The sequence below is a fragment of the Podarcis pityusensis genome (genome assembly GCF_964106645.2).
Source record: "Podarcis pityusensis genome assembly, chromosome: 3".
Classification (NCBI taxonomy): domain Eukaryota; kingdom Metazoa; phylum Chordata; class Lepidosauria; order Squamata; family Lacertidae; genus Podarcis; species Podarcis pityusensis.
This window is the reverse complement of record NC_138026.1, coordinates 117,006,610-117,026,485: the sequence shown is the minus strand read 5'-3', so window position 1 is coordinate 117,026,485 and position 19,876 is coordinate 117,006,610. Positions and strand designations below refer to the sequence as shown.

The following is a 19,876-nucleotide window of genomic DNA, read 5'->3' as shown; positions in this document are numbered from 1 at the left end:
TTTGGGAATCAAAAATGGTTTCAGGTCAGTCTTCCTGTGCTGATCTATGTACGTGCTTGGTTGGTACATTTAGAAGAAGAAGAGTTTGGATTTGATATCCCGCTTTATCACTCCCTTTAAGGACTCTCAAAGCGGCTAACATTCTCCTTTCCCTTCCTCCCTCACAACAAACACTCTGTGAGGTGAGTGGGGCTGAGAGACTTCAAAGAAGTGTGACTGGCCCAAGGTCACCCAGCAGCTGCATGTGGAGGAGCGGAGACACGAACCCGGTTCCCCAGATTATGAGACTACCGCTCTTAACCACTACACCACACTGGCTCACATTTATGAACATTTATTATAATTCTAAGACCTTAAAATTCTTATCACAACAGCAGAATTCTTTTTTAAAAAATAGTTTTTATTGGTTTTTCGATATATACATCCTTTATGAAACATCTCTCTAACAATTTTCCATTTTTTCCTGCCCCCCTCCCCTGGACTTCCCTCATACTTCCACTTTGTTTTACTTTCAGTTTATTCATCCTGCATATTATTTCCCCAATTAATCCCTAATACCTTTACAGCTATTTTTTAATTATTATATACATTTGTGAATGTTTACTCAAACCCTGCCGATGTGTCCAACTCTTCATGTTGTCTCTTCATATATATTGCAAATGGTTCCCATTCTCTTTTAAAGTTAATTTTGCTAATTCTGCATATTCTACAAGATAGCAGAATTCTGTTCAATGGGCAGAATGGTGTTTCCGGAGAGGTTCCCTGGTTGATGCCATAAATCCCGTGTGCCGTTAGTTGCACAGTCAATGCCCTTTTTGATAACAGGCACAAGGAGTTCTTTTCTCCCCGTGTGACGTCGCTGAGAGTAGATAAGAACACACCACAGTCTCCTGCTTAACTGGACCAAAGGTCTCTCTAGGTCTCTCTACCGTCTGTTTGAAATGGCAGCCAGCGAGGTCCTTGTTCACATTGTTGCAGGAATTTATGTATAGATATCATGCACATACAGCCCACTACCAAAATCAGCACAATCACTTTTGTGACTTTTGTGATTTGTCCCCACAAAACATTTCATCACAGTTTCTTCCTATCTATTCAAAGGGCCTCTGCTGCACAATACCAAATGTAAGAATTCACCGATAAATGTATCTATGTATTGGCTCACTGGGGAAACTTCAGAAATTCATATAGACATGTGAGCTCAGCTACTCAGCAGCCCCTCTGCCTGAGTGATAATTCCTGGCATCCTGACACCTGAGTGCCAGACAGGTAGCCATTCCAGAAATAACAAACCCAGATGAAGACAAAAGGGTGTGATTAACTTGGCTGGGAAACAGGGAAATGTAAATATCTCTTTTGTTACACTTGATGGGTGTTTGGTGGAGGGCAAGGGGAACCATGGGGCAGGGTCCAGGAGGCTCAGATTACTGCCACCAGACCTCCCCTTTCATGATGTAACCATGATGTATTAGTGATGTAGTTGGGGGGGGTGTAACATGGGGATTAGCAGCTAATAAAAGTTTGGGTTCTCTTTTGTTCAGGGCTTCCATCTTGTTCCACCTTGTGGCAGGTGGGAGTCCTGTCGCGACAGTCTTCAATAAAGACCAAGCCTACGGGCTGCTGTTTTGCTCTGGTATTCCTGGCTGGTGTCCTTGTTTTTTGTCCAAGGGAGCCCTCAGATTTCTCCATTAACAACATCATACATTTATAGCTCTGCTGTGGAAGGATGTGTGGATCCAGAATTGGCCTCCACAGTCACTTAGGAACCCACTGTTAAACCATGTTTATGGAAGACAATCTTACGTGGCTATGAGTGATCTCCAAAGAAGAAGACCACTTTAAAAATGGCTCTCCCCCCAAGAATCCTGGGAGATGTAATTTGTGAAGGGTGCCGAGTTCTTAGGAGACCCCCCTGGTTGCCTCCCCAGAACTCCAGTTCCCAGAGTTCCCTGGGTAAAGTTCCCTGCATTGTTAAGTCAACCTGGGAATTGTAGTACTGGGAGGGGACTCATGGGATCTCATAAGAACAAAATTAGTCATACATATGACTAAGTATCGAAAAGCTGAATGTTTTTGTAATGTTTTTTTTGGGGTGGGCAGACCCTTCTAAGTTTCTGGGTCCACAAATAAGCAATGGCCCACACTGGAATTTCCCACACCCCACATGGAAATCCCCCCTGTTGTAATCAAAATCTGCCCTTTTTCCCTTGTGGGGTATCCAAGAGCCCGTATAGAGTCCTTATGTGGGTTCCTTATTGGTAGGAGAAAATAACAGAGGCCAAGCAGAGAATATTGAGAAGCAAAGCAGCTAGTAAGCCTGATCTTTATTGATCTGTTGCAACAGGGTCCTCACTCACCACACGCAGGAGGGAGGAGGAACCCAGAACCATGGTTTGCCTGCACTATATAGACATTTTAAATTGCCTTCCCTGGAGCTCAAGTCATACATCATACATACATCACAGAAGGGGTGTAACCCAAGACCACACCCCACAAACATCATACCTACATCACAAAAAAGGTGGTCTACAACAGAAATTTGAATGTTGTTGTTTTTCCTGTCTGCCAGGTTATCTGATTATATGCCTTATCTGATTGCCTTTCCTGGTAGTCTGCCCATTCCTTTGAGATGGTAATTACCCAATTCCTGTAACAAGGATGGTTTTTTTCCACCTCCTCCCTCCTTGCAGAGAAACATTTGGTCAGCTTGGGAGTCAAAATGGTTCCGGGGCTGTCTTCCTGTGCTGCTTCAGACATGTGGTTTATATATTTATGTACGTGTTTGCTTGGTACGTTTATGAACATTTATTATATATCTAAGACCTTAAAATTCTTATCTCCCCCCCCCATGAAAAAGCATCTCAGTTCAGCTTGCTCCGTGGAGAAACGTGGCTCCCTTGACCTCCCTATTATGACCTAATAGAACTCATCATTGCTGAGAAGCAGCTGGCCACCCAGGAAGGAGCCTTGAAAACTTTCCTACAGGCAAGGAGTTGCTTCTCTTCTTCACGCTGCCCCCCGCCCAGTACAAATACCCTTTCTCTCTGCCCCTTCTCCCTTCCTGCCCCTTAGGCCCAGGCTTCCTGCCCCCAAAACACCTTTGCGATGTCCCCTCTTTCTCTACTCAGCCCACTTCCTTCAAACTCCTCCTCGAAACCATTGTGTCTGAGAATATTTCAGCCTAGGGAGCCAAAATGGAGTCCTCTATATGTTCTTGGGCTCCAGATACCTTTACTCCAGCGGCCAAACAGCGATGGAGTACACTACCTGGGCTGCCCCTGTTTAGACCTTGCTCCTGGCAGAAATAAGGTTTGAGCTCAAGTATCGCAGCTTGGTCTAGCCCATCCATCGCTACTTTTCCTCACTTCTCTCTTTTCTTCCATACCTCAGCTGCTGCTGTTGTTGATTTATTGCCCGCCCTCTCTTGAAATACCAACATTAGTGGAGTGGCAGACAAAAATGGTTGAATATGTGGAATTAGCAAAACCGACCCATAGAATCCATAACCAAGAAGAAGCAAAGTTCAGACATGAGTGGAGTAAATTTGTGGAGTATATACGTCATAATTGCAGAAGTTTAAAGACTGTAGTAGGATTAAAATAAATCTTATGATGTGAATAGGATGTTATTAAGAATCTGTGATAAATGAAAGGTAAATATGAAAACCTGTTGAAGGGAGGGAAGTCCGTGCTCGATAGAGCGTTGAGAAAATACATTAGTGTATTTATTTTGTTTATTTTGTTTTGTTTGCGTTAAAGAAAATTCAGTAAAAAGCCTTTTAAAAAAAAGATTTATTGCCTGCCCTCGACCCCTAAGATCAGGGTGGATCACAGCAATTTGAAATGCAACATTTAAAAGTATTAGTATTACTAATTCTAATTCTAATTCTAATTCTAATTCTAATTCTAATTCTTTTATTACTTTTATGCCACTCATCTGACTGGGTTCCTCCAGCCACTCTGGGAGGCTTCCAACATATATAAAAGTGTAACGAAACATTGAACATTAAAAAACTTTCCCATATGGTGGAACCTCAGTTGTTGAACGCAATCCATTCTGGAAGACCGTTTGACTTCCAAAAAGTTCGACAACAGAGGCGCAATTGCTGGTTGGCAAAATTGATTGAAAAACTAGAGAAACACGCCTCGGAAGCCGTTCGACTTCCGAGGTGTGTTCAAAAACGGAAGCATTCACTTCAGGGTTGCCGGCGCTCGAAAGCCGAAACGTTTGACTTCCGAAGTGTTCGCCAACCGAGGTTCCACTGTACATGGCAGCTTTCAGATGTTGTATAGTTGTATAGTTACTTATCTCCTTGGCTTGGGTGGTTGCGTAACTCCCTACCCTTCAACATTTCTCCAATGAAAATAGGGATGTCCTAAGGACGCGGGTGGCGCTGTGGGTTAAACCACAGAGCCTAGGACTTGCCGATCAGAAGGTTGGCGGTTTAAATCCCGGCGATGGGGTGAGTTCCCGTTGCTCAGTCCCAGCTCCTGCCAACTTAGCAGTTCAAAAGCATGCAGTGCAAGTAGATAAATAGGTACCGCTCCAGTGGGAAGGTAAACGGCGTTTCTGTGCGCTGCTCTGGTTTGCCAGAAGCAGCTTAGTCATAATAATAATAATAATAATAATAATAATAATAATAATTTTCCCAGCCACATGACCCTGTGCTCCCTCGGCCAATAAAGCGAGATGAGCTCCGCAACCTCAGAGTTGGCCACGACTGGACCTAATGGTCAGGGGTCCCTTTACCTTTACCTTTAAGGGAAAGCAGGACATTCTGGGATCAAATCAGAAACTGGGATGGCTTCTGTAAATCCGGGACTGTCCCTGGAAAACAGGGACACTTGGAGGGTCTGCTATTCTTATGTAGTTTCCTTTAGAGTTACAGCATATACTGTTCATATAAAATGCCCTTCAGCTGGATAGCTCAGTTGGTTAGAGTGTGGTGCTGATGATGCCAAGGTTGCAGGTTTGATCCCCGTATGGGACAGCTGCTTATTTCTGCATTGCCCGGGGTTGGACTAGATTATCCTCAGGGTCCCTTCTGGATAGTTTTATGATCCTGTAATTATTCTACAAAACTGAAACAGTTTGTTGCCTCTTCCCTGCCTGCTTGCTTTATTTGGTTTCCCCTGCAGAACTGTCGGTTTGTAAGCCCCTTTCACAGAGGCTGGCCCCTCTCACTGTCCTCGGAGCTTGCTTACCGGTAACCTCCTCTGGCTGACATCCAGACAGACCAGGGAGATATTGATAGGCGACGTTTTCCCAAGAGTGGGTAAAATGCACAACCCCTCTCTCCTGCTTCCGCAGGGGAAAGAAAATAAGTCAGAAATCTATTTACATGATGTTTATTTCTGACATTACAGCACTACAGAAAAACATGTCCTTTCAGTTCAGTTCTTCTAGCAAGTCTGACAAACTTCCTGAGCATGCGCAAACAGATGGTTTCAAATTACACTCTTCACAGAGACTTTTCCAGCCTGTGAACTTCCTGGGAAATTCTTCTTTCCCACAGATAGGCGCATCATGTGATGTCAACAATCTGGCTGTTTGCAGTTGCGATGTTTCCATATACTGACATCCTCCCCCATATGAATCATCGTTAGCTGTGGACAAAGCTTGATCCAGAGAAGAAAACAAACAGTTGTTATACATGTAACAATCCCCTGTTGTTTCAGTTCCACCCTTGGAACTACCCGCCGCTGGTTTCACCAATGTAACTCTCTGGTTGTCTGTTTTCCAAGGAATGAGTGCATCTGCATTACCTTGGTTAGGGAACGTAGTGTTACGCTTAGCAACTCCCTGTTGTGTCTTTGTCTCTGACTTAGACATACCCTTAACCTGGCTTGAGTTGTCAACAACAGTAATACATGCAACAGCTGAACTCAAAGAGCTATTCATGTACCTACGGGACCGCCTCTCCTAGTATGTCCCGCGGAGGACCTTAAGGTCCACAAATGACAACACTTTGGAGGTCCCAGGTCGCAAGGTGGTTAGATTGTTTTTTAAAATAATAATATTTATTTAAAGTTTAAGAATTAAAGAAAAAAATAAAAAAAGAAAAAGAAAAAATAAACAGTACAAATCAACACATTACAATACATATACATAAAAAAGAAAAGCATAAAAAACACGATACATCAAAACAAAAACAAAAACAGAAACAGTTAAAAACATATCCAATATTTCCATATCTTTATCTTTCATTGTTTCATCGACCTCCTCACACCTCCCTTTTTGTATTCTAGTTATTAATTGTTTCAGCAAATCCTTTCCATCTTTCACTATTTTCTATCATATAATTATCATAATTTATTTTAACCTTATCTTACCTTTAATACCCTAAAACTTATTTGTACTTAACTCCTTATAACATTTCTACTAAAGCCGTATAATTTCATTCCAACATTTTTCTAACACTCATTAATTTTGCAACATTTCTCTAGATAAAATTAATTTTATGCTTTTTTCCCCAAATCCGCTTCCTCCGTCTCCTCTCCCTGGTCTCGGATTCTGTCAGCCCTTTCTATCAATACCATATAGTCCATTAACCTGGTGACCTTCTGTCCGAGGCTCTTAACTCTCTTCCCTGTCCCTTCTTCAGATCTTCTTCATATATATCCATGCACATTACTTTGCCTTCTGCTGATCTTGGTCTTAATTTCCTTCCTTTGGCACTGAGGAGTAGATCTCGGGGGAGCTCCAACCTAGCAATGTCTTTATTCCTTCTCAACAGGTCAGCCCATTCTCCATAGTCAGAACTAAAGTCCAAAAGATATTTCAGAGCGCCACTCTCCCCCTGACCCAAATCCAAGTCCCAAAGGCCAGAGCATCCTTGCATAGGAGGATCTAGCCAACTTTCCTTCTCCAATCCAAGCAGGGCTCCATCCCACCAAATCTGACTTTCTCTAGATTCAGTCATAAAAGGCAACAGCTTATGTTCATCAAATTGCCTCTGGGAGGCCGGGGCTCCCTCCACTTGAATTACTTGAGATTCAACAACAACTTTCTCCTTCATCTTCTCCACAGCTTGCCATGTCAAAACAGATTCCTGGGTCAATTCCTGAGTAATTTCTGTATATGTATTTCCTTTTTGTCCCAACTCGGTCAATTTTTGTCCTAAGTTGTCAATTTTAGTAATCCTCACATCCATCTTCTCATGAAGCTGTTCCAATAAAGCACTTGTCTTGCAAAATGCAATCACTAGGGCTTCTTCTGTCAACATTCTTGTCCAAGGTCAAACTCTAGTTCTCACACTCTTTAATCTCTGCACCTGGAAAATTCCCCAGCTCCACTCCTGCAACAGTTCCAAAAGCTCCCTCTAAAGGAAACAATTTCTATTTGTATCCCCCCTTTTAAGCACAGATCCAGCCACCGAGCTAGTTTCAATTTTCAGTTACTTTCCCCCCCTCCTTTTTAAATGTAAAAGGAAGCAATTGAAACAATGTATTACTCTTATTTAACTATCTGTCAACATCGTTTTGTTCTCAGTCAATGAACTTTCCCAAAGCGTCAATCTTACTGACAGTCCGTTCCCAGGTTCGAAACGGTGATGATTTATCTTTCTTCACTCTCTCTCCTGCAGGCTTAAACAATAGAATTTCCCCCCTCTTCTCCTGCTTCCAAGGGGGGGTTTGGTTATTTTAACTGATGGAGATTTAATCCTTTAAAGAAAACTTTCCAGGGTTTAGCTTGCAACGTCTTTGCTTTACTCTGTTTACAAAAGAGGAAGGCAGACTTCCTGTTTGAGACCTTCCCATTTCGATGCCAAATTAAGAAGTTTAGAAATCCAATTTTCCGTTCTACTCACGGGTAGTTGTTTAGAGTCCAATTGTCCACAGGAAAAAGTCAGCGCTCTCCGGCAACAGCAATGCGGCTTCACTCCGTGAAAGAAGCAGTCGATTCGAAGCACCGCGCCGCTCACCCCACGTTGCTCCGGATCCCCAAAACTGGGTTTCCCCGCGAGTAGGGGAGGCGCAAAAGGTGCCAGCCGAATCCCATGTCCACAGGCTTCTCCCGCCTGTGGTTTTTAGTGGGTCTGCGCCTCACCGTGGCGGTTCAGACCCTGATTTCCACGGAGCGGATTCCTCCCGATCAGAGGAAATCCGCCATTGCCAGAGGCGCCAACCCGGAAGTCTCGCAAGGTGGTTAGATTGGTCTCAGCTAGGGCCAGGGCCTTTTCAGTACTGGCCCCGACTTGGTGGAAGGCTCTGTCACAAGAGACTAGGGCCCTGCGGGACTTGACATCTTTCCACGGGGCCTGCAAGGCAGAACTGTTCCGCCTGGCCTTTGGTTTGGACTCAGTCTGACCCTTATGTTTCCTTCCCCTTACGGTTTTGATCTATGGGCTACTTTTAAAATGAGGCTGCATTTTAAATTGGTCCGCCCCCCCCATTATGTTTTTACTGAAATTTTACTGGTGTTAGCCACCCAAATTTTACTGGTGTTAGCCACCCAGGGAGGGCGGGGTATAAATAAAATTTTATATTATTATTATTATTATTATTATTATTATTATTATTATTGCTGCAGAATAAGCAGCCCTGTCAAATAAGAAGCATCGGCAAATTGTGCTTTTTCACCTCCAGACCTTAGTGCTCTGAATTTCTCTTTCACTTCTTGTCGTTTTCAGATTACATCCCAGCCAACTGCCATGAAGATTGTTTGCCTTCTCTTTGCTGGGCTGTTCTTGGTCTTCCTGCCCAATTCAGGTAAAAATGCCCACTGACTAATGACCAACCTGATCATTGTGTGATGAGGGAAGAAAGTCAACCCTGTTTTTGCACGGAAAGGCAAAATTATCTGCTTTGCACTTTCCCAAGCAACATGCAGAATGAAACACACCCATCCTTTGAAATTATTTGGATTTTCAATGCAGTTCCCCAGCCAAATTGCATCTCACAGTCGTGTGTGCTTATAAATGCATACTTTAGTAAAAGTAGCATGCAAAAAATAATTATATTTGTGGAAATCGCTTTGCGAAGCATGTGTATGTTAGAGGAAATTGCATACCAAAAAGTGTACACGGGGAGAAATTTCCACTTAGATCTTGGCAAATTTTAATGAGGACCTTAAAAAACAACAAAGCACTCTATACAGTGGTACCTCGGGTTACAAACTTAATTCGTTTCGGAGGTCCGTTCTTAACCTGAAACCGTTCTTAACCTGAGGGACCACTTTAGCTAATGGGGCTTCCCGCTGCCGCTGTGCCCATTCTCATCCTGGGGCAAAGTTCTTAACCCAAGGTACTACTTCCGGGTTAGCGGAGTTTGTAACCCAAAGTGTTTGTAACCCAAGGTGTTTGTAACCGAAGGCACCACTGTACTTTCTAACTACCAGCAAGTTGAGGGTCTAGCACAGAACCAATTCCTTTGTTACCTTAATGGCCCTCACTTTTAGAGCATCATTACATCACCAGGAAGCCAGCCTGGCTGTTCCAGGAATCAAATCCATGCTGGACCCAGGAATTAAAAGGGACTCAGGCATATAGCTTACCCCCCCAACTCATGTTGTTGTTATTGTTTAGTTGTGTCCGATTCTTCGTGACCCCATGGACCAGAGCACGCCAGGCACTCCTGTCTTCCAGTGCCTCCCGCAGTTTGGTCAAACTCATGCTGGTAGCTTTGACAACACTGTCCAACCATCTCGTCATCTGCCGTCCCCTTCTCCTTGTGCCCTCCATCTTTCCCAACATCAGGGTCTTTCCCAGGGAGTCTTCTCTTCTCACGAGGTGGCCAAAGTCTTGGAGCCTCAGCTTCAGGATCTGTCCTTCCAGTGAGCACTCAGGGCTGATTTCCTTAAGAATAGATAGGTTTGATCTTCTTGCAGTCCATGGGACTCTCAAGAGTCTCCTCCAGCACCAGAATTCAAAAGCATCAATTCTTTGGTGATGGTCCATCTCTCACTTCCATACATCACTACTGGGAAAACCACAGCTTTAATTATACAGACTCCCCAACTCATAACAGTATTTTATTCTGTTTTTGTTTGTGTGTATGTGTGTGTGTGTTTTAAATAATTGCTTCAGCTACACACACAAATAATATCCGCAAATAATATGTGTATATCTCTATTGGAACTGACCTCAGCAAAGCCGCTGCACAACACAGTGCAAGGAAACTTGCCATATCCCTTAAAACTCAGCTTAGTTGAGACACTCCAGCCCAGGCTCCAAGCATAGGATAAGGAAGACAATAGGCCATTGTTCTCTTAGCTTGGGCAGTTTAACTATGGGCTCATGAGATCCACTGCTGGAATCAAGACGCAAGACGTCTAAATTATATTAAGGAGTCGTGGCGCTAAGGGTTAAACCACAGAGCCTAGGACTTGCCGATCAGAAGGTCGGCAGTTCGAATCCCCGCGATGGGGTGAGCTCCCGTTGCTCGGTCCCAGCTCCTGCCAACCTAGCAGTTCGAAAGCACGTCAAAGTGCAAGTAGATAAATAGGTACCACTCCGGCGGGAAGGTAAACGGCGTTTCCGTGCGCTGCTCTGGTTCGCCAGAAGTGGCTGAGTCATGCTGACCACATGACCCAGAAGCTGTACGCCGGCTCCCTCGGCCAATAAAGCAAGATGAGCGCCACAACCCCAGAGTCGGCCACGACTGGACCTAATGGTCAGGGGTCCCCCTTTTATACTGCTCAGGCCAATGACCTCCACTGTTTGGTAGCAGATTGCCAGGGCTCTGAGCACATTCTGAGCTGAGGAATCTCTGAGCTGAGCTCACAGCTCACATCGAAATCATATGTTTAAAGGACGTTTAAAGCACATGTCTTCCCCCACAGAAGGCTGCACACACACTATGCACTTAAAGGACATGGCTTCCCGCAAAGATTCTTGAGAGACAGGGCTGATTACAGACCCCAGAATTCTTTGGCGGAAGCTGTGTGCTTTAAATCTTTGGTGTGACCACAGTCTTTTTAATCCAGTGGCCTACACCTCCTTAGCTTTTCTCATTTCAGCAGGTGGGAAACGTCATTTTGCCATTAAACAATTTGGGAGTCAGAAACCCTTCCTGATCTCCCATTTCCCCACCCCTGGTCTAGAAGACGCACTCCTCCTCCCTCCACAAACCCCTTTCCTTGTGTGCCATGTCTCAGAATGCAGACCTACAGGCAGGAACTGGTTTTTGTAAGCCAGCCTGGGAGCCTTTTTGTTATGTACTGAGTTGAATAGGATCCAAAATGCAGCAGTCTGATTGGTCCTAGAACAATAGGATTCAGAATGCAGCAGTCTGATTGGTCCTAGAACAATAGGATTCAGAATGCAGCAGCCTGATTAGTCCACAGGAGCCACCCAATCCAGCTCCAGGTGGAAGTGAATCCACAACCTGATTAGCCTACAGGAGAATCCCGGAATTAGCCAATCACGTGGGGCCCATTGTGTAAATAATGCATATAAAGCAGACGTTCTGGGGGAACATTCATTCCTCCTCACCACTATGAGCTGAATAAAGAGCATGAAATCCACTCTTGACTCCACGTATATTTCACTTTTTGACTGCAGAGCAGGGTAAAAATTCTGCGAGAAAGTAAAGCAATGAAGTAAAGTAAACACAACCAACATCTTTAATAGTCATTATTAGGCAGAATCTCTGTGATAAAAATGAATATACTACCTAGATTGTTATTTCTATTTCAAGCAATACCAGTGGTAAAAGGGATAAGACAATTTAAGGATTGGCAAAAAAAATTAGCGAAATTTGTCTGGCAGGGGAAAAGGCCAAGGATAAAAATGAAGATACTAGTAGATAAGAAAGAGAGAGGAGGTTTTGATTTACCAGATCTGACTTTATATTATGAAGCTTCGTGCTTGGTATGGTTAAAAGATTGGCTGACTTTAGAAAACACTGACCTATTAGATCTAGAGGGCCGCAATACGGTTGGCATTCGTACCTATGGTACAACAAAGTAAAGGTACATAAAGGTTTTCTAAACCATGTGATTAGGAAATCTTTATATGAAGTATGGGATCGGAATAAAAACCTCCTGGAAAGAAAGACACCGTGGTGGATATCACCAATTGAGGTGCTGACAACAAAAAAAGTAAACATGGAAGGGGAAAGAGTAACATATGAGGATATTACTAGGAAAACAGACCAAGGGATAAAGCTCAAACCATATGACCAAATTGAAAAGATGTTAACAGGGTGGCTGCAATACCACCAGATCAGTGACTTATTAAAGGAAGATAAAAAGAGAAATGGGTTCGATGATAAAAAATCGAAATTCCAAATCGAGTTAATAGACTGTAAAGATAAAATTTTACCAAGAATGTATAGTTTATTGCTAGAATGGTATACAAAAGACGAAAAAGTAAAGGAATCAATGATAAAATGGGCAATCGATATTGGGCATAACATTGAATTGGATGCGTGGAAAAGATTATGGAAGGAGGGTTCGAGATTTACAGGATGCATGGCTTTAAAGGAAAACTTGCTAAAAATGATGTATAGATGGCATTTGATGCCAGTAAAATTAGCTAAAATGTATAGGAAAAAAGAAAGAAAATGTTGGAAATGTAAAAAGGCAGATGGGGACTATTTCCATATGTGGTGGACCTGCAATAAGGTAAAAAAAAATTGGGAATCAATTTATAATGAACTCAAAAAAATATTTAGATATACTTTCCCCAAAAGACCGGAAGCGTGTCTATTAGGCTTAATAGGAACAGAAATTAAAATGGAAGATCAAAATTTGTTCATGTATGCTACAGCTGCCGCGAGAATCCTTCTGGCTCAAAGATGGAAAGTACAAGATATACCAACTATTCAGGAGTGGCAGGCAAAGTTGACAGAATATGCAGAACTTGCCAAACTGTCAGGGAGGATCCGGGACCAGGGAGATCAAAGATACCAAAATAACTGGAGTAAATTTATTGAATATTTAAAGAAGAATTGTAAAGAGGTCAAGACACTAGCAGGATTGACATAATACCTCCAATGTATAATAGTACTAATATGAGAATGATGTGCGTGATGGAAAGAGGATAAATATACCGTATTTTTCGCCCTATAGGACGCACTTTTCCCCCTCCAAAAATGAAGGGGAAATGTGTGTGCGTCCTATGGGGCGAATGCAGGCTTTCGCTGAAGCCTGGAGAGCGAGAGGGGTCGGAGCGCACCGACCCCTCTCGCTCTCCAGGCTTCAGGAAGCTATCCGCAAGTCTTGCAAGCCCGGCGGGATGTCCCGCGGGCTCGCAAGGCTTGCGGGCAGCAGCCTGCAGCCCAAAAGCTCGGGGGACAGCGGGGAGGCACAGCGCCGCCACCCCGCTATTCCCCGACCTGATCTGGAGGCAGGTGGGGGGGGGGGAGAAGCAAGCTTGCTTCTCCCCCCTGCCAGCCCCACAAGCTCGGGGGATAGCGGGGAGGCGGAGCGCCGCCACCCCGCTATTCCCGGACCTGGTCTAGCCCCACAAGCTCGGGGGATAGCGGGGAGGCGGAGCGCTGCCACCCCGCTATTCCCCGACCTGATCTGGAGGCTGGCGGGGGGAAAGAAGCAAGCTTGCTTCTCCCCCCTGCCAGCCCCACAAGCTCGGGGGATAGCGGGGAGGCGGAGCGCCGCCACCCCGCTATTCCCGCACCTGGTCTTGCCCCACAAGCTCGCGTGATAGCGGGAAGGCGTAACTCCACCACCCCGCTATTCCCCGACCTGATCTGGAGGCTGCGGGGCCCCGCCAGCCCCACAAACTCAGGGGACAGCGGGGCAAGCCGCTGCCCCACGGAGGCTAGAGAGGCTGTCCCTGAAGGCAGAAGAGGGAGATGGAGCGTTCCGTCTCCCTCTTCTAGCTTGGGGATGGCTGCGCAAACCTGGGGGGGAAATAATTTTTTTCCCCTTGATTTCCCCCCCCCAAAACTAGGTGAGTCCTATGGGCCGGTGCGTCCTATAGGGCGAAAAATACGGTGCCAGTTGTGGGGAGGGAGGGGGGTCGCGACTCGGCAGAGTCAAAGGGAATGTATGGTGCTATTACAATTTGTTGGGAAAGAATATGTAAGGAAAACAATAAAAATTCACTTGGGAAAAAAACATCTTTAATAGTTTGTGTAGATTTCGTGCAAGCCTCGGCGGCTGAAAGCCCTTCTCCTACAGAGCTAAACTTAAGATGCATGAACCTTTCCCGCTCTTGCCGCCCTAGTGACACTCCTCTTCCCTCCACTTGTAGGCATAGCGGACTTCGTCACCCTGGGCTGCTTTGTCCGAGGCGGGAAATGCGAAACGGACATTTGCAAAGAAAATGAAGAACAGATTGGAAACTGCTCCAGAACTGAAAAATTGTGCTGTAAGAAACCCAAATAAACGGTGTCTTCTGGATCCCAGGGGACTTCCTTTACCTGGAGATGTGGGAATCAGATCCGCACACTGAAAGATCAATGAGGAGGAGGAAGAGGAAGCCTTGGTTGAGCTGACTGCTTGTGGGTGGCTGGAAAACCGACACGGAGTCACAATGTTCTCCTGATTGCTGGAGGTCTCTCTCCAGCATGTGGAATGCTACCCCCACCACAGTTCCGCTTGTGAAAATTTGTCAAACAAAAATCGGGCAGGCCTCCATCGGATTATACTTTACGGATTAATTGCGTAAATTATACCTTAGGCAAAGTGCTGGTGGAGTGGGGAGGGTGATGAGGCTGAACCCTGCTAGCCAGAGTGTTACGGAAAAATCTAGGTGCGAGGCTGCTTAGTCACCCAGCTGGTTGGGCAGAGCCCGCGGTTCCCTGTGGAATAAAGGAAGGAGTCCAGACACCAACCGGAGCAAATAGCAGTAGGCCAAAGTTTATTGCGCAACAGGTTCAAAGAGGAATTTTGAACCACAAGGATGGGGTGACAAGGACTTTTAAAACTTTCCCACCATATCCCAGAATACAGTTCGTACAGCATCATTGCTACATCACTGACATGTCACAAAAGGGGAGGGGTAGACAGGGATTACACTAGTTTAACCTTGGCAAACATGTCCAGACAAGTCCTTGGTACAAGATTAGCATAAGAAGACATGTCAGGGCAAGACCCAGGTATAAGATTAACATAGGCACACACCCCTGAAGTCCCACCACCCAAAGTACAATAGAACTTTCTTTGTATGTCTGGCCCCTTGGCAAGTTTGGTGATGGAATTAGGCTTTCCTTGGCCAACAATCAGCTCAGCAATTGTCATCTCTGGTAACTTCCTGGAGTCCCTTTCAAGGGGAAAATAGCTTTGGAATGGAGGAAACTGGCAAAGGAGTTGATTTTATATTATTTTTAAAGCTAGATAACTTCCCTGAGCTGTCAAGTTGAAAGGATACATTCAGGCATAATATTTGTAACATTTAACTTTAAAGATGTCCCCCCCCCCCCGGTAATTTCCGTAACACAGGGATTACCTCTAACCAATGAATTCCCTGCTCCAGTTTTCTGGAATTTCCAGACAAGAGATCACAGCCATGTAAAACACAGGGCTTCCCCAATGAATCCTGGGAACCGTAGAACAAAGCTGCAATTCCCAGCACCCTTAACAAACTACAGTTCGCAGGGAGCTGTGTGCCTTAAATATACGGTGTAGCTGTGACTAGACTTTTCTCCCAGTCTCCTGTCTGGCAGGAGATGGCAACTGAGGACACCGATCGCATCTGACCCTAGATGTGTGTTTGTTGCATAAGCTGTTTGTTGATAGCTTTTGGTCTCCAGCTACTAAGTCTGTATTTGCCTTACAAAGGTATAGTTCCTACCCAAACATAACCCCACACCCCACCCACTCCTGCTTCCCGTATCAGCAGCCCACTAGCAGGCAAGGTAAGGTAAAGGGACCCCTGACCATTAGGTCCAGTCGCTGACGACTCTGGGGTTGTGGCGCTCATCTCACTTTATTAGCCGAGGGAGCCGGTGTACAGCTTCCGGGTCATGTGGCCAGCATGACTAAGCCACTTCTGGCGAACCAGAGCAGCGCACGGAAACGGCGTTTACCTTCCCGCTGTAGCGGTACCTATTTATCTACCTGCACTTTTGAACTGCTAGGTTGGCAGGAGCAGGGACCGAGCAATGGGAGCTCACCCCGTTGCGGGGATCCGAACCGCCGACCTTCTGATCGGCAAGTCCTAGGCTCTGTGGTTTAACCCACAGAGCCACCCGTGTCCCGGCAGGCAAGGTGGCAACAGTTTAAAGCAACAAAACAGAGAAAGGGGAGGTGAAGGGGCAGGAAGAGAAGGCGGAACTCCAGCAAACCACAGGCTAAATCTGCAACGGGGCAGTTCTTCTTTCAAGAGCCCATTGGTCATTCTGTCCTTGATGCTTTAGTTGAAATTCCCACTCGCCCCCAGCTGAGCTATTTTGCCTGACTTAGCAGGATGAGCTAAGGGCTTCAGAACATGCTTGTGTTGACATATTCCTCAAAGTGAAAATCTGGACAAAGTTGCTGAGCTTTTCGTTTTCCCTTGGGTAAATTAGTTGAGCTTTTTAAATCTTCTTCTTTTTCTTCTTCTTCTTCTTCTTCTTCTTCTTCTTCTTCTTCTTCTTCTTCTTCTTCTTCCATAAGTCTGGGTATTCCAATCCACCATTTTTGCAGCCTGATTCCTGGAATTGTCCGGACGTATGGCAGCCCTATGTCCACTGTGAAATTGCTTTCAGTGATATCTGATTGTCACCAGCATTTCATCAAGAGACAGTTGGGGAGTGTTGGGACTAGGACCCAGGAGGCCAAGGTTCTATTATTATTATTATTATTATTATTATTATTATTATTATTTTATTCATTTATTCATTCATTCAATTTATAATATTGCCCTTTATCAAAATATCCCAGGGTGGTGTATTACAAATACGGAACGAGCCATGAAGCTCGCTAGGTTAGCTTGAGCTACTCCCTGTCTCTCAGCTGACCCTACCTTACAGGGTTGTCGTTCGCCACCTTGAGCTCCTTGGAGGAAAGGTGGGAGATAAATATAATAATGAATAACATTGTTTGCAGTCCACCCTCCAACACCTTTGATCCAGAGGCCTTCTTTGAAGGGCTGTCGGCTCCTCTAGGGTGCAGCTTGTAGATTACTAATGTACCCAGTGGAAGTTCTTTCTCTGATCTGACCCTTTGTGTCAAAGATAAATTCTTATCCCCAAAAAATAAGCTTTAAAGCTTTACTTGCAGAAACTTGGTTTAAGCGTTATGAAAAAAAATGAGCAATACGTTGTCTCGGTTATACATTTCTATTCTTACATGTGCTGATTCTAGCATAAGGCTCAAGAACACGTATTTGCCCAAAAGCAGACTTTTCAGCTAAAAATCCAAGTCTCTCTCTTTTTCCACCTTGCTGCATCTAGGGAGGTCTGTGTGCATTTGCAAAACTTAACTGGTGACTCTGAGTTGTGTGGGCTACTTCATTAACATAAGTAAACACTCCAAAAAACACACACACTGGGGCCAAGTCATAAAACTTACCCCACCCCACTTTTGCAATGGAAAAATACAAGTCTTCAGCCATTTGCTCACACATTCTTTGCAGTAACTTAAATACAGTACAATTACAGTTGCACACCATTCTATGTAACTGCTAAATTGCAATACAATTCCAATCTTCAGTTCATCCCCATTATCAACTTGTGAGATGCTGCCTGCGCTCTGTCTCAACACACTGTGTTATAGGTTTACAGTAAACCCTAGAAATCAATAAATGCTAGGATTTGGGTTATTTGTGATATGAATGCAAGCTGCAAAGGAATTCCTGCGCTAGCTCATGCAAAACAACCAGGCTGAGCTACGGCTATCAAAAGAACAATGGAAGGACATTAACAATACAAGAGAACTCCTTCCCTCTTACCCCAGGTGTGAACAGAGACTGGGGATTTGGAAGGTTGCCAGGGGAACTCCTGTGGGGTGGGGGCAAGGGTTGCTGGGAGGAAGAAGGAAGAAGAAGAGCTGAGATCCATCTTGGGCAGGCAGGCAGAAGGATGCCTGTGCTGTTGCCTCTTAAACTGGCCATGCGGTAAGATCTGGACTCCTTCCATGCAGACTGAAGGTGCAAATAAGTGAATAAACCATATTTCTTAAAGCATTACAGTCTCTGCCTTGTCTTCCATTCTCCAAAGGGAAACAGACCCTTTGTGGGTGCCTGGGACTCCCTGGGCTCTTGCGAGACTGTCTCGCCAGAGTGATGCATGCTCTGGTTATCTCTCGCTTGGACTACTGCAATGCGTGGGGCTACCTTTGAAGGTGACCCGGAAACTGCAATTAATCCAGAATGCGGCAGCTAGACTGGTGACTGGGAGCAACCGCCGAGACCATATAACACCGGTCTTGAAAGACCTACACTGGCTCCCAGTACGTTTCCGAGCACAATTCAAAGTGTTGGTGCTGACCTTTAAAGCCCTAAACGGCCTCGGCCCAGTATACCTGAAGGAGCGTCTCCACCTCCATCGTTCTGCCCGGACACCTGTCCTGCCTGTCCAGCGCCGAGGGCCTTCTGGTGGTTCCCTCGCTATGAGAAGCCAAGTAACAGGGAACCAGGCAGAGGGCCTTCTTAGTAGTGGCACCCGCCCTGTGGAACGCCCTCCCACCAGATGTCAAAGAGAAAAACAACTACCAAACTTTTAGAAGACATCTGAAAGCAGCCCTGTTTAGGGAAGCTTTTAATGTTTAATAGGTTATTGTATTTTAGTGTTCTGTTGGAAGCTGCCCAGAGTGGCTGGGGAAGCCCAGCCAGATGGGCGGGGTATAAATAAATTATTATTATTATTATTATTATTATTATTATTATTATTATTATTGTTATTATTGCCACCGCTCGGAAGAGAGAGGGGCAGGCACCCAACCTTTGTAACAATACTCTTTGCTGCCCACCTAATAAATCACATTGCATCAGGTGCCCCTGCAGATGGTGAATGGATCGCCGGAGCCGGAGCCTGGAGCAGGTCAGCAACAACTCGCAAGGCGTCAGTGAAATTAACTCTTTATTCAAAGAAACCAAAACTGTGCAGACCTAGTGGTCACAGCAACTCTTCCCAGTCATGTCTTGCTTGTGGGTTTCCCCTAGGATGGCCTGATCCAGTAGGGCTCAGCTTTAACTTCTGATGACTGGTCCAAAGGAACACTCGTCAAAGGAAACAATTTGTCATGCTTTCCCATCCTTAACATCTTGTGCAGTTTGGAGATATAATTTGGGAAGTGCTGCTTGCTCCCAGTTAGAGGAGATTGAGCAGAACATCTTCAAAAGGTGCCACTTCCTGTGTTTCCTCGGAGCTCTTGTATTTCTTGGGCAAAATTCTGCAGCATATAATTACCGGTTCGAAACAAAACCCGCCGCTTGGGATTTCGTCCTCAGAGCAGTATCCCACTCTGCAGTTATGGTGCAGAGAGTCACAGCCTGGCTTTTCATCTTGAATTATCCCTGCGGGGAAGAAAAAAGAGGCTCACCAGTTTTGGAAACAACAGCCCATACCGGTCGCTCAGAATGACTCATGAGCAGGCCGAAAGGAATTCCAGAAAAGCAGCTGTATTGGTCTGTTGCAGAAAAAGCCATGGAAATTCTTCAAGGTTTGCGTGGGGTGGGGTGGGTGGTTAATGTAGACAATAGCCTACTTTTCAAGATGCATGGAGAACTTTAAGATAATCCATTCATTAAGACCGTTTGTGAGGTCCAGGCACACAATGGAAATTGCATTCTTCAACTGATCTAGGAGACTAAATCGCCAATCAGAGAGCCAGTCCTGGACCAATAGCCTGAAACAGAAAAAGGCATATGCTAGCTCTGCAATGGGGATGCGGGTGATGCTGTGGGTTAAACCACAGAGCCTAGGACTTGCCAATCAGAAGGTCAGTGGTTCCCTGCGACGGGGCGAGCTCCCGTTGCTCGTTCCCTGCTCTTGCCAACCTAGCAGTTCGAAAGCACATCAAAGTGCAAGTAGATAAATAGGTACTG

At 45.1% G+C, this 19,876-nt stretch overlaps 2 long non-coding RNA genes across 2 annotated transcripts; both read left to right on the top strand.

Moving 5' to 3' along the window:
- Positions 1–1,023: 1,023 nt before the first annotated feature.
- Positions 1,024–1,536, top strand: LOC308472547. Its single transcript, XR_013983574.1, has 2 exons — positions 1,024–1,229; positions 1,270–1,536. It is a non-coding gene; the product is annotated as an uncharacterized lncRNA (long non-coding RNA).
- Positions 1,537–2,980: 1,444 nt separating this feature from the next.
- On the top strand, positions 2,981–14,614 carry LOC308474713. The gene is made up of 3 exons (XR_013984882.1): positions 2,981–3,309; positions 8,633–8,711; positions 14,159–14,614. It is a non-coding gene; the product is annotated as an uncharacterized lncRNA (long non-coding RNA).
- The last annotated feature ends 5,262 nt before the right edge of the window (positions 14,615–19,876 follow it).